At 33.9% G+C, this 13,716-nt stretch overlaps 1 protein-coding gene across 4 annotated transcripts in view; it reads right to left on the bottom strand.

Annotated features, from left to right (window-relative positions):
• SPOCK3 (SPARC (osteonectin), cwcv and kazal like domains proteoglycan 3) overlaps positions 1-13,716 on the bottom strand; it is a 542,360-nt gene that overhangs the window by 430,698 nt on the left and 97,946 nt on the right. The gene's annotated exons all lie outside the window — the stretch shown is intronic.

Genomic DNA, 13,716 nt, shown 5'->3' with positions numbered 1-13,716 from the left:
AGGAATTCTTAGAAACTGGAAAAGGCAAGGAATGGATTTTCCCTTAGATTCTCAGAAGAAATGCAGCCCTTGATTTTATTTCAGACTTTTTACCCCCAGAATTGTAAAACATAAACTTGTGTAACTAAATTTGAGGTAATTTGTTACAGCAGCAATAGGAATCTAATACACTGTCCTACTCATGTTGTTGTGTTTAAGAAAGGCAGGTAAAGAGCTGTTTGTTTGCCTTCAAGAGCAGAGCCTGAGTTGCCACGGTGTAGTTTACATGAGAACTGGCTGATTGAATAAAAGTGAAATAAAATTTACCTGATTTTAATAATAGGAGTTATTTAAATTTAATTTGGGTCTTCTGTCAACAAAATGAGGAATCTGAAGCATGTTTTGTTTTGCTTGTCTCCCCTGGCTTCTACAAACTTCCTGTGATTGGTGCTGCAAAAGGATACAGAACAGAAAGGCTGGGTGGGGCCATTCCTATCCATTCTCTCCCTCTCAGAAAAGCTGTCTAAAGTTTTTGTTTAAAATTATGAGGTAAATCAATATATTGACTCAAAAATCACTTGAATATATTAGAAGCTAATAAATTTCAAGGAGAATTTGTTATTCTACTGTAAAATAAAAGCATTCAATTAACACTAAAAATCAAGGTGTTGGCATATGCTAAATATTATGTTTTGTCTTATAACTTTGATGACTTTCTGCATTTTGCATTTAAATTTTCCAAAAATGAGAAACTATGATTTTTTTTGAGGGAGGAGAATGATGGGGAGACACTCATATTAATGACTTAGCCTCACAAATTAATTTCTATTTGCTATCAATATTCAAATCCTATGCTCTTTGCATAGCATGATAATTAAGTCTCGGAAGTTATTCCAAATGACAGCTGTAATAAATATCATGGTAATGTTAACATTTTCTGCTGATTTCATGTATGCACCACAAATTTTTGTTTCCTTTTAAGAAGTTAAAAAATCCTGCAAAAGGATATTCAAAAGTCAGATTTTACCATTACTTAAGTATTCTACTATTTCGTTGCATATATTCTTTTACTTGTCATTATATTGTCCAATCTATTATTTATCTTTAAAATATCTGGAGGAATACAACTATGAAGGAAGTTCTACTTAGCAACTTGGATTATTTTTCTATTTCATTTTATTGACTTTTTCCCAGTGCTTTCATCAGCATTAGTTAATATCTTATTTTCAGTTCTATTTAGTGTGTACAGATCCATAAAGTGAAAAAGATTGATCCCAACCCTGCTCATCATGCCTGACTTTCCCTTTGAGAAGAGAACAGAAAGGTATAATTTGAAGATTCACAGTTTATACTGTATTGTTGATACTTAATTAGCACTAGACCTGTTAAATGTATGTCTCAGAGACTTAGATCTCCAGCCTGTTCATATGCCAGTTGAGCCCTGAATCTCAGGAGAGTTGTGACCAACACCTACTCTCCTCATTCATTGGACTTACCCAGTACAACTAACAAAATGATGATGATGGACAACCCCTTTCCCAAAAAAACAGAGAGTATATACAACTGTAGGTAAAAGAACTTCTTTCATCTGCCCCATAAGATCCAAGTCCCCTCTCAATCAGAGGCAGAGCAGGTATCACCATCCCAAAATCCTCTAAGTTAAGAAATGAACAAACATAAGGAAGGAATGCAACCATGAACAAAATAAACTTATTAATATTGTAGCAAGGGATGAACATGTAACATTGATACAAAGATTGTGGTTACCAGAGGTTCTGAGGGGAGGGGGAAGGAATAATAGGTGGAACACAGGGCATTTATAGGGCATTGGAATTAAGTGTAAATCACAACACAAACTATAGACCTTGGTTAGCTTCAATATTTATTAATCAAATATACAACACAATTTAAGATTATTAATAGGGTAAGATGTGGGAGGTTGAGGGGGTAAGGTATATTTTGGATGTAACTTTTCTGTAATCTAAAACCATTTTAAAAATAAAGTTTATTATATTAAAATTAATCAAGACCATGGTAAACAGAAAAATGTGAAATTCTGATTAACATCGAAAAGTAAAGTCTGCTTCCTCACCACATGATAACAACATTGTACTCTGACTTAATGTACTCTTTTCAATTTATGTCCTTCGAAAAGTTTAATAAACAATAGTTCGGGTATAAAAATTTTATGTAGATAGACGTGTGTGCATGTATGTATGTACATACGTTTATGTGTATATGTATGCATATGTATATGTATGTATTATATGATTATATACACATATATTTCATTCTCAGTGACTGATTTGGATGTTCCTCAATGTGTTATAATAATGCTTAGTGAAAATTAAAATTAAAATGCTTATTGATTCTAATAAGGGTTAGACTAGCATATATAGAAAATATCCTGTGTTTTAAACCTAAATGTCCACTAGAATTCCAGACATACTAAAGATTTAGAAATTTTAAAAACCATGAAAGTGCTCAATTTCAAATTTTGTGCACATTGGGGAAAAAATAGCTCATTTTTTCTTTTAGAAAAAGCACAGTTTAAAAAGAATAACTTGAGATTTTCCTCCATGGAAGATGATAATCTTCAGTCAGTTTCAATCACTAGTAGTTGCAATCTTCTTTATCTTTCAGCATCCTCACTGGAGAAACAGAGGTCACTTGTCTTAGCTACTTAAGAACATTCTGCCTACCAAGATGCTATGAGTCATACCACTGGGAATATACCAGATCAGCAATTCAAAAGTCAGGCACATAAGCAAAGTTCACCTTGCTTTTTCAAAGTGGAGATATCAGTATATTTATTGTCTTATATAAAATATCTTTATTCATGTTTGTGTGTGTGTATTTAAGTGTGAAATAAAGTTAGACTTTTTATGTACCTGAATCTAAAGCACAACTTTTAGTATAGATTTCCTGCTGAATAAATTCTTTTCAAATTAATGACTGAATGAAAAGATACGTTTCCAGCATAGATAGTGCAGCTCCAGGGATTATTCCATCTCTGATATGACTTGTTGATAGTTAAGAATAGCATCCATGTTTTTTCAATACCCTATTAAAAACAAACACTTGAGAGGGGAATTAGATCCTACATGGTTGATGGATGCGATTCTCCTGCTTGCAGTTGTAGGTACTCTTGGCTCCCTGCTGTGGTGGTTGACCTTCTTCATCTCCCTGTTAGCTGACCTGTGTAAGTCCAACAAACAAGAGAGTAGGAGTTGCAACTCTGCTGAGGCTCAGGGCCCAGCTGGCACATGACCATCCGGAGATTCAAGTCTCCTGAGTATACACCAACCCCAGTGCCAAACACAGGGGCAGTAAAAGTGACAGAAGAGGCAATGTGTAGAAAGGTCACATTTGAGTCCAATTCCATCACACTCAGGAACACAAATTCCGAAGTAGGGCCCACTGACAAGGCGCTGAAATCCAGAGCCATCTGCCATGACCATAAAATCTGTGTGTCTCCATAGCCCTCAGAAGCACCAGTACCTGGGGTTGTATGTGGACATCACCATCCCAGGGTCCACAGGATGGAGGAATAAAATTTGGATTAGAGTGGACTTACTGGTATTTTACTGTAGAACTATTGTGACTAGTAATGGAAGAAATTGTAACACTGAGGTAGAGAAAGTGGCCACAGTAGTTGCTGAGGGCAAGGAGAGGGAAGAAGAGATGTGATATAGGGGCATTTTCTGGACTTGGAGTTGTCCTAAATGGTATTTCAGAGACAGATGCTGGACATTATATATCCTGCCATAACCCACTGAATGTACTGGGAGAGTGTAAACTACAATGTAAACTACAATCATGCAGTGTTGCAAAATGTATTCACCAAATGTAATGGGTGTGCTGCAATGATGAAGGAGGTTGTTGATGTGGGAGAAGAGGGGGTTGGGTTGGGGGTGGGGTGTATGGGAGCCTCTTATAATTTTTAGAGTAGCATTTTTTGTGATCTATGTATCTTTAAAAAATCTAATAATAATAAAAAGTAACAAAAAACAAATGCAATGAATGTGCCACAATGATGAAAGAGGTTGTTGAGGTGGGAGGAGCAGTGGGGTGGAGTGTGGGGTATATGGGAACCTCTTATATTTTAATGTAGCATTTTTTGTGATCTATGTATTTTTTAAAAAAATACAATTAAAATAATTAATATTTTTTAAATGTAATTCAAATTAAAAAAAACAGTTGAAACAATGTAAATGAAAAGATGTTCCTCATGCCACAAGCACAGAGGAATGAAAGGACAAACCCACCCATCAGCCCGGTGTACATGTGCCTATGTCTGATTACTTTCCTTTAAGGCAGGTGTTCTCCAAGTGTGAACTTCAATACCAGAAGCATCAGCGACATCAGCATCACCTAGGAATCTATTAGAACTACAAGTCCTTGGCTCCACTCAGACCTAGTGGTTAAGAAACTCTGGGATGGTACCCAGGAATTCACAATTTAACAAGGCCCAGGTCATTCTGATGCAAGCTAGGAACAGAGGATTTTGAACGTGTGTGCATGAGCATATAAATCTACTTTTAAGTAACTCAAATAGGCCATACAGGACTCCTTTGCTAGATGACTTCCAGACTACAATTTAGTCAAGAACATACTTTGCAAAATTGGTCAAGTAAAAATAGGTACCTAAAGAGCTGCCTGCTCTGGTATTTCATATTTTTTATTTAGGAACCATATCTTCACACTTGGCAAAGTAGGCAAGAAAGTAATTCGGGGGAGAAGCATCAAGAAAACTTTATGTCTTCATAGAAGCCGTGACAGCATATGACAAAATGGATGAAACTGGAGGACATTATGTTGAGTGAAGCAAGCGAGGCACAAAAGGACAAATACTGCATGACTTTGCTATTATGAATTAAATATAATGAGCAAACTCATGGCGTTAATAGCTAGCATGTAAGTCATTAGAAAGTACAATGTAGTTAGAGATGGAAAGCTAAATTTAGTCTGCGCAGAATTGGTAAAAAGTTGTTTGAAAGCCTCTGGAAATGAGTAGAAAAGGTGAAATACATCATAGGATTTGTAATTGGGAGTGCTAACATGGGTATGATAGTGGTTTGGTTTTTGTTTTTTCCTTTTTTTTTTGAATAATGAAACGCTCTAACATTGATTCAAGTGGTAAATGCACAACTCTGTGGTTATACCAAATGCCATTGATTGTACACTTTAAATTGTATGGTTTATGAATAAAAGAAATATGGCAGGTTGGGGAAATATACAGCAAACATAAGATATGGACTACAGATAGCAGTAATACTTTGAAAATAGTTTTTCATAATTTGTTACACATATTTCACAACAATGCAAAGTATTGGTGGTGGGGTGATGTCTGAGAACCTTGCACAATGCTATGCACTTGTTTTGTAAGTTCATGATTTTTACTGTACACTTACAGTTTATGTATGTTCGTGTATAAATGATATACTTCAATACATTTTTAAAGGCAAAATTTTTTCTTTTAAAAGTCCAAGCAATATTTTTTAAAAAATGAAATCTTCATGTCTTCATAGAGATACTTTTAAAATAAAATTGTTAATACAGTATAAATTGAATTTTTTCATATTTATTTATTTTATAGCTAAGAGTCATTTTCACCAACAAATTCTCCAAACATACAGAATGGGGGGAAACAGAATGATGCAACTTTTTACAGCTGATTATTTTTCATATTTTATAGTAGATCTACCTTTCAAAGTTAGAAAGGACCCATGGTATTGATATAAAACTTTAAAACTTTCAGGGCGCTTCAGTTCTTTGGAGTTTATATTGCTGTAATGAGGAATACTAATTTCTTTCACAACTTAGCAGAAGCTAATTTTTCATATTTTTCCTCATCACACATTCATTTCCATGTGAATAGGTATTAAGTGGTGAAAATATCCAGCTTCTCCAGAACTTTTTTACTTTTTTGGGAATTTCAGAGGAGAAACGCATGGAACCTTATACTTTCCTTATTTTATTTGACAATATATATGCCAAGATATTGTTAAAAGCTAGATATGAAATTAAATTAATGGATTTATTTTGATTTTTTGCAATACTTGCTTATTGGAAACTTAACCCAGGTAACAATGTCAATATATACATAAATACTTCATATTTTAATATATTTAAGTTTGGATTTTATAAATTTCCTACTGTTTTTTATTTCTATATATAAATTTTTTAGTTATGAGCTCATGAGTTTCAAAAAACTGTGCTAAATAAGAAGGCATTCAATTAATCTTTCTATATTAACAGAATTAATAAGATTTTTAAAGATAAAGTTCAAAAATAATATGAAAATGATTATAAAACATTGATCATTTTATTAGTAAGAAAATTGAATTCAATATGCTATGAATATTGGTTGATCATATATACCCTAGGAAAAAAAGATACAACACAAAGATAAACAATTGTTATATCCTAGTTATAATATTATGAATATTATAAAATTTCTTTAGACCATTTTTATGTATTTTGTACAATAATGTATTTTAAAATAGAACAAAATTAATATGTACACAAGGTGGTCAGCAGTAAAAGTGAAATTTAACATATCAAAGATTCCATATGTTTCAATAAAGTTTCCAAATATTTATTTTTATCACTTATATTCACTGTTCGTAATATTAAAATCTATCAAGATCTTTTCAAATTTTTAGGAATAGAATGACAGTTTATTTCTGCTAAATATCTGGTACTTGGGATATATTTAGAATTGCTGAAGGGGATTTGAACAGAAAATATAAACTGAGAAATATTATGTTTTCAGATATAAAAAAACCCAAAACACGAGTGCTTCTTCATATTAAGAAGCTTTTACATTGAAAAGGGTTTGTCATCTAATGGTATGTGTCCTGGAATGGCGTTGAGGAAAACTGGACCATTCCCACTGGAATTGGAGTGCTTGTCTATGATCTTCACTTAAAATAACCTATAATTGAATTATTACATTGAAATTTTGACAAAAAATGAAAATCTTAAACATTGCAGCATGGAAAATATCTGGATGATAAAGGGGGTGGATAACTTCATTTAATAGGATCACTTTGCAATAGGTCTTTGTACTAGGTTACTTTTCTCTGTAATATGAAGGGATTCTAGCAGACGTCCTTAAACCCTAAACCCATGCTTCATTTATAAAGTCATATAAAAACTTCATTCACCCAATGGTCTATTTAAAACTACTGTAGGAAAGCAGATAAAAACCTGAGTGTGTAAATCTAAAGATATTATTGCAGTACACAATTTTTCAGTAGGCATTTGCAAAATGGTTTCATTGTCCTCACCTGAATTTTATTCACTCAGCTGAAACAAATGTACTAGTGAACTAAACTGAAAAGAAAGAAATAAAAATATATATTTTAATGTTTCTAGGTACTGTTAAAATTTCTGTAAGAACCTGACTAATACTGGTGGAAATCACAGAAATTAATTCCAAAGAAACTATAGATTTGGCATTACTAGCACTCTGCAGGTTATATTAGTATACAATAAAGACATTTGTGTCAATACTACAGGCAGGCTAAGTAATTCTTAATTGTCAAATCCTTGATATATCTCTAATATATAGTACTATTTTATTTAACTTTAAACATGCAGTTGGAGAATGTGGTCATGAGGATTTTCAAAAGAGAATGATCAAATTAAAGGTTTTCTTAACACAATCAGCAATGGCTCATATTTTCTTAGGAATTTTATTTGTGAAATATTTTCAGTAGTTCCATCAAATATCGTTTTACAAAATCATTCCAAGTCAATGTTAAAAAGGCAATTCAAATTGTATCTCCATTACACCTTCTATCCTTCATCCTCAGATAATTACTTTATGGTCATCACTATAATTGCATTACCCCAGCAGGTTTTTATTTTAGGAAGGGCCATGTGATCCAATTGTGGCTGTGTGACCCAATTCTATGCCAGCATTTTCTGAGAAAGGTTTTTTCTACTCTTACCAAGAGACACAGCATTAGTTAACCCTTCTTGCTCCCTTGGACATTGCTATACGCAGATACGATGGGTGGAGTTGCTTGCAATCATGATGTATTCAAGACTACAGTCAAAACTGTCACACTGAGAATATCATAACGTAGAGGTAGAAAGAATGCAGTTGCTCAGTCCCATAATTAAGTACCTGAATTAGCCATGTCAGGAACCACCTAACCTATGATTTATTTATATGTGGGATGAAGAATCAATTTGCTATTATTTTGAGTTCTGTTTTCAGTTGCTTATAGCACAAAGCACCCCGGATGATATGAAGGAATGTGTATGCTCCAACAAATCTATTAAGACAATAAATTCTCTGGAACATATTGTTGGTGACAGGTGTAAATATTCTGGAAGATTAACTTTACTACAAAATGTTGTACACATTTATCTTACTAATATAGTTTACATCTAATCAGGTTTATGATGCTTATAGGCTGGCTGCACTTAAAATAATCTGTACCAGATAACAGATCATTTTTCATTTAAATAGATCTTATTTTTCCCAATAATATATAGTTATAATTGGTACATAGCAGACAGATGGTGACACCACAATTTATTAGTAATATATATGTAAAACTTTCTACATTAAACTATTATATAAAATTTAGAAATAATAAGTAGTCACATTCATCATATAGATCAATTATACTTATTTGTAACAATTTGCTCCTTGTCTACTTCAGTAATAATTTAGAATGGCTCCATTTTTATTCAGGATCAAAATCTCTTTGCTTTCATTTATCACAGCAACTACAGAATCCAAATATTTAGGACTCATAATGTCCCAAAAGGTGATTCAATTCAGTTCTTTCATTATGCTGATTTGGTAAGGTTGTATGGCATAGGGATTTAAAAAAAAAAAAAAAAAGAAAGAAAAGACAATCTAGAATCAGTCTAATGGGTTTGAACTTGAAGTTAACCATATATTGATTCTGTGAACTATGACAAGTTAACTAACCATTCTTTCCTTCAACTTCCTCATATGCAAAACTAGGCTAGTACCGGTATTCATCTCTAATGATGTTCTGCTGCCGAAATGAGATAAGGCATATAAAGTACAACAAACAATTGCTCATAAATGTTAACTGCTTTTGTTTATTAAAGTCAATTCATGCTTTTTATTATTATTTACATAAATGTATGACTCAACAAAACATGAACCCAAGAAGATTTTTAAGGTTGAAACCTTTTGTGGTTCTGGGTTAAAGTGAACATACACATCTAATGTTGCTCCTCAAACTCCACTACATTACAATAAATAGATTTTTTTTCAAGTTGTAAATTCCAAAACTCAGAAAAACAGAAGAGGAGACAATGGTGACAAAATCTTGGAATCAAAGAGGCAGATGGAAGGGGGAATATCTGAAGACCAGGCTGTGAAAGCTAAGAGCCAAAGTGATTTAGACTGCAAAATCTAAATAGCTTAATAATCAGGAGCACCAGTCATAACTGGAATTTGGGATGAAGGTGCCTGCTAAAATTAAGAAGATTGCATTAGCTCTTTTTATAAACAATTAGTTCTCTAGATCACTGTCCCTCCCCACTCTAGAATGTTTAACATTTGTTTACTGAAGAGGATTAAGCAATGTGTCAGTGAATGGGAGGAAGTGAAGGGAGAGACATCAGGCACAGTTGAAAGAGTGGGTAAAATAACAAAATCAGAGTGATCATATATGAGTACTGAATCCTGAAAGCAGAGACATTCTAGAACTCTTCCCCAACTAGGCTCCCATAACTTAGCAACCAGACCTCACTCTCCAGTAAGGAGACTGAAGTACTCTTTGGGGAATGGGTCATACCAGGAGGGACTACTTAAGATACAGTTTCTCCCCCAAATGGCTCACCCAGATCAAGCTATGGAAAGGTTCAAAGAAGACAAACAAAGATCGCTTGATTTAAACATTGGGTCTGAGACAAACCTCCCACAGTCTCAGAGATTCCATTTCACTTTTTTTTCGTCCTGGGGGTGGGGGTGGGGTTGGTAAATGGAGGAAACAAACTTGCACAGGGAGAAGGAAATTTTACAAGAAAAGCATCTATTGTTGATATACTCAATAAGATATGAAAAGACTGCAACTATGAAAAAAGTATTCAAACTAAAACATATCAGAAAATAAAAAGAAAATCATGGCAAGTACCTGAGAAGTAAGGGTGAATTTTTCCAAAGCTCATCCCTGCAAGATGGCCTATCAGAAAAGAAGTTAGCCTCCTGCGAATCTCCGAAAACTCTCTCACCAGACTGAACAACACTTGTAACATCTTATTCTGATGGCCACAAGTGAGCATCATCTGCTTTCTGGGGTGCTTATCCAATTACTAACTCTCTTCCCAGTTTTTTTTCATCTAAGAGCCACTGCATATTAAAATTACAATGGTTGCTTATAAAGTGCACTATGGTGCTTAGAGACCGCCCTTGGGGTCACCACATAGATTGAATGGTAAAGGATAGCTTAGAGCAGTTATTTAAGACTGAACCCCTTCAGGTGACATTGGAAGGCATAGCCACCTTCAGAGCTCCAAGGAAACAGGTTATGGTTCATTGCCTAAGGCAATAGGTCCTGATCAACTATGAGGCTTGGCTCTCATCCTTCCTCCAGTCCCATCACTCCAGAAGAGAAGCTGATAGATCCCAATACCACAATGCCAGTGCTGAAAGTCTTACCCCTTATATGCAATGTTAAACAGCCATAATAAAAGGGATTGGATTTCAACTTCCTGATTTTGCCAGGAGGTGGGCTCTTTGCCCACCTCCCACCAAAAACGCTGAACTGAACAAAGACTGTATATCATATTGTCAGGATCTTCCCTGATATCCAGGCCAGCCTTAGAATGTAATGAACAAGGGAGATCCTCAAATTTTCTACTGATCTTGTCACTGTGTTTCCACAATGACCACTGCTCCAGATGATCTGTTATGGGTGCTGCCTGGCAATCTGCTTTGGCTGCATGGTATAGGTAGAAGATAAATGTGGTGAAATGTCTCAGAAAGTAGAACAAAAAAATAAAATAGATAGAAAATGGGAAAGACAAGATAGGAAAATAAGATTACTAAACCAGAAGTCCATCTGTATAAGAGTTGCAGAAAAATTGAACTGAGATAATAGAAAGTAGAAAATCATCAAATAAATAACCAAAGTTAGATAATCTAGCCAAAGTTCCCCATAACTTTAGTTCATTAGTGTCCAAATTAAAAAGAGCTACCTGGAACCCAGGACCACAGACTGAAGTACATCTACAATAAAGCAAAGCCTTGTGTAAATCATAACAAAGAAAAGATCTAACACATTTCCAGAAAGAAAAAAAATCTAATTATTTGCAAAGTATAAAAATCAAAATGGCTTTGGCTTTCTCAACATCAACACTGGAAGCAAGATGACAATAAAGTAATGTCTTCAATATTCTGAATGAAAATTATTTCTATCCTAGAATTTTTTTTTTTACCAAACCAAACTGTCAGTGAAGTACGGGAGCAAATAACATTTTCAGACATTCATTTTCAAATATTTTGCTTTCAGTATACTGTTTTTCAGGATGCTACTGGAAGAAGTTCTCCAGGACTACAAGCAAATGAGACACAGAAAACTGGAGAGCAAATCAAAAGAGGAAACAAGGTTATCTCCAAAATGGTAGTGAAATGAGATCTTAGAATGGCAACTACATAACAGGCCTAATACATTGGATCAGGAAGATTCAATTAGGCATGTCAGTGCCATGTGTTTAACCTGATAAAAATACTGGAAGCTGTTCTTCCCCATAAGAAGTGAGTAAATTAAGAAAGAGCAAGATATGAGGAAAAAGGAACCCAACAAAGGAAGTAAAGGGATCACAAAGTACTAATAAAGAATGCCCAAAGATCACAGGTACACACCAGCAACACTGATAGAAAGGATATGCTTATGTTTAGGAGGAATGTTTCCAAGAAAACAATGGAATTAATAGATTCCTTATGTGATTGACCTTGCTGAAAACTGTACTAGAATTTTATTGGAATGGGGTAAACATATTGTCACTAAACAAAGAAAACTAAGCAAATGAAATGAATTGTCTAATTATTCATTTTAGGAGGAAAGGCAACAATGAAAATGTGATCACGATACACAGTAATGTGAATGCTGGTGCAAAGGCAAAAAATGCCAATTCTTTTTTAATTTAACAAAAACTGTGACTAAATATATTGAAAGATAGAGCAAGGCAGCAAAGATGCAAATTACATAAAACAACTAAATCATCATTAATTATAGTAGGAAATCAATATATATTCAGACTGATTATTCAATAGTTATCATGAAAATAATTATTTAGAAATACAGAGATGTGTGAAAGTCAGAATAATGGTTTAAAGTCACAGACGTATCTTGAGGAGGTGGAAGGGAAGAGATTAACATTATTTTGTTATATACGCTCAGCACTATTTGACTCTTAAAATTCTGGGTATATTTTACTTTGATACATTACAATTAATACATAAAAATTAAAAAAGAAATCATTTGTGTCCATTACACCATGCATCTCTCCAAAATTCCCATAGATATAGAGGTAAACTGAATTAGTGCCAAATATACTTTTATTCTTCCATCACTTTAGTACAGAGACATATATGTAACTTGTTTATTAGAAAGATTGTGGATTATGGATACGGAGAGATACAGATTTGGATCTCACCTTCTGAACTTTTGATTTTTCATCCTCCTCCTACTGTGATGATATTGTTTATTTGGAATCAAAAGATTGAAAAATTAAGCCCTTAGCATTTATGAAGCAAATGGTAAGTGACCTTTTTTTCAGTCCCCTCCCATCCTCAATAACACAATTCAGGTAGTAGTAAAGAGGAGAAAAACTATGCTTCACTGAGTCATTTCTCTACATTAGGATGTGTCTAATAACCATTTGTGTCTTACCATGACCAGCTACCATTTTTCACATTTTATCAACCCTGAAATTAGGCTGGTTTATAATAGATGGCATCTTCGATGCAAAGAAATATGGTAATAAAGAATCCAAAATGGAAAACATTGATTTTCACTCTGGAACATATATCCTTATCGCAGACTCCTCCTGTCCTAGTGTCTAAAATGCCAAACTGTTTAATGTGAAATAGGCCAAATACTCCTGGTTAACCTTTAGTTTATAAGTATAATTCCTTTCTATCAATGAAAGGTAAAGAACCAAAAACTAATAAATATGAGCAAGGGTAGGGAAATGACATGAAAGTTAATTTGGGGCCAGGCAGAAAGATAAGAGTTACTCATAGTTCAAAGTCATTAAAAATATTCATCCAACAATTGAGTCATTTAACTAACACCTGCCTAGCAGTGGTTATGTTGTTGACACTGTGGCTAGCACTTGTGTATAACTGAGTCAGACTTTGTACCTGCCCCTTAGAATATATGTGCTACTAATTGCTTTACAAGCTGTCCTGTTTTTAGCTCTCTCTCTCTTCTCTCAGAGATTTCTACAACAGCTCCAATTTAGAAGCCTACAGAACTGTCATTAACTGTCTACTTTTCTTACTTTATTCTAATAATAAGCTGCTAAAGTGTACCTAACAACTACCTTTGTGCTTTGTGAAACAGCTACTCAACTAGACTAAAAATATGCTTTATATTACAAGGCACAGTCAATTATCTAAGTAGAAAATAATAGGCCTCATGAAAGTATGCCGTAACAGCTTCAAAAAACTTTAAATGCTCAATGTCTACTGAAAAATATAATTGCTCAAGATTGTTTATCTTTCAT

Source organism: Dasypus novemcinctus, chromosome 1 (genome assembly GCF_030445035.2).
Source record: "Dasypus novemcinctus isolate mDasNov1 chromosome 1, mDasNov1.1.hap2, whole genome shotgun sequence".
Classification (NCBI taxonomy): Eukaryota; Metazoa; Chordata; class Mammalia; order Cingulata; family Dasypodidae; genus Dasypus; species Dasypus novemcinctus.
Note: the sequence above shows the minus strand (reverse complement) of the source record. Positions and strands in the feature narration are given on the sequence as shown.